Here is a 1,888-nt window from a genome sequence, read left to right on the forward strand (position 1 = left end):
CACACACACACAGAGAGACAGACAGACAGACACACACACACACACGCACACACTCAATAGATTAATTATTCAATACTTCACCAGAAAACATACTTCTGCAAGAAAAAAATTAATTTCCGTTTATATATACAGCGGGTAAAATAAGTATTGAACACGTCGCCATTTTTCTCAGTAAACATATTTCTGAAGATGCTGTTGACTTGAAATATTCTCCAGATGTCGGTAACAACCCAACTAACCCATGCATACAAAGACCACAAAACAGCTACGTTCAGGAATTAAGTTCTGCGTAACACAACGCAACGACACACAGAAGTACTGAAGACACGAGCTGCGTGTAATGCTTCGTGCAGAAGCTGTGCTGGAGATGACAGCTGTCTGAGACACTAGCATGCACTGCTCAGCTGCGAGTCTGGCCCATTCTGCACTGCACGGCTCACAACTACACATCTCTCTTTTAGCCAGAAATCATGAGGATATTAAGTAAAGATCATGTTCCGTGAAGATCCTACAGTAAACTTAATGTTTGATTAGTAATATGCATTGCTAAGAACTTCATCTGAACAACTTTAAAGATGATTTTCTCAATATTTAGATTTTTTTGCACCCTCAGATTCCAGATTTTCAAATATTGTCCGATCCTAACAAACCATACATCAATGGAGAGATTATTTATTCAGCTTGAGATGATGCACACATCTCAGTTTCAGACAAACTGACCCTCATGACTGGTTTAGTGCTCCAGGGTCACGCTTGTTTTGTTGTAGATTATATCCGGGTACTTGACTATGGCACAAAAAATACTTAAAATAAACCCTCGGTCTCCATGGCAACCGCAGCAGACACACTGCAGTGACACTCTTGTGCGGAAACATTGTATGAAGATCAAACCTGCCGCCGAGTGCCCGTCACGAATGACGTGTTCTGTGTTCTGTCAGATGAAGAGACGCGCTGATCTCGCGGGCTGGCGAGGGTTTATCTTCACGCGCTTCTACAGTCTCAAACTCTACAGTTTATAGAGTTTGGTGAGGGTTTGTTTACCGCCCGAGTGTCTCGCGCCGCTCCCCCGCTTCAAACCGCGCCGTGACCGAAGCGGAAACACGTCATCAAACCGCCGCCGCAGCACAAAACAAAATAAGAGCATAGAAAATAATCATAATAAATAAAATTACAAGCAGACGCTTCATCTAAAACCAATGAGCTGAAGATAATAAATCAGCTGGAAGTATTTTGGACTAATAACGCTATAAAAAATGCTGAAATGTGTGTTCATAATTCTTTATGAAAGGAATAAAAACATTCGTTGTTATTATCAGGTTCGAGTTTTAGCCCCATCTGTCAGCCAATCACAAACAAGAGCATGCCTCTGTGAGAGAAGCTGCAGATGCAGTGCTTCAGTGTGTCGACGCTCTAGTTTTCAACAGGGTCGGGGATTAATTAATTAATTAAGTTAAAAAATGCCACCAAAACGAACAAAAACGTCCCACAAGCTCAAGATAAAGGCGTTGAGCCTGCTAGCCAATCACACGCGTTTCCGTTGAGCTCAGGAATGCGGCGGCCAATCAGAGACGCTAGATGAGTTTAATATTAATATTCATAGACATGCTTCACTTGGACAAACAAAAGAATCCTAAAATCATAAATAGGACACCCCTATACGATCTTACACAGCTAAATGTGACTGTTAGCTTAACAGCTGTGTTCTGTGTTTGCTAGCCATGTGCACATACAGCAAACACTGATAAACATGCTCTACATTATGAACCCTAACCCAAACACCTTCAGCTTCACACACTAGATAACTGTGACCCTGCCTGAAACCCAGCTCTAGTATTTCTTTACACAGTGGACGAGTAATTCACTCCTTGACTGGCTCAATAAAGCCTCC

The 1,888-nt window shown here is 42.0% G+C and overlaps 1 long non-coding RNA gene across 1 annotated transcript in view; it reads right to left on the minus strand.

Moving 5' to 3' along the window:
• The window catches only part of LOC107574465 (uncharacterized), a 5,226-nt gene extending 4,101 nt beyond the window's left edge, over nucleotides 1–1,125 (minus strand). Inside the window, exon 1 of the long non-coding RNA XR_001607678.1 lies at nucleotides 1,042–1,125. This is a non-coding gene — a long non-coding RNA (uncharacterized lncRNA). The remainder of the gene's footprint in view (nucleotides 1–1,041) is intronic.
• Nucleotides 1,126–1,888: the final 763 nt, after the last annotated feature.

The sequence above is a fragment of the Sinocyclocheilus grahami genome, unplaced genomic scaffold (assembly GCF_001515645.1).
Source record: "Sinocyclocheilus grahami isolate Dianchi unplaced genomic scaffold, SAMN03320097.WGS_v1.1 scaffold2241.1, whole genome shotgun sequence".
Classification (NCBI taxonomy): Eukaryota; Metazoa; Chordata; class Actinopteri; order Cypriniformes; family Cyprinidae; genus Sinocyclocheilus; species Sinocyclocheilus grahami.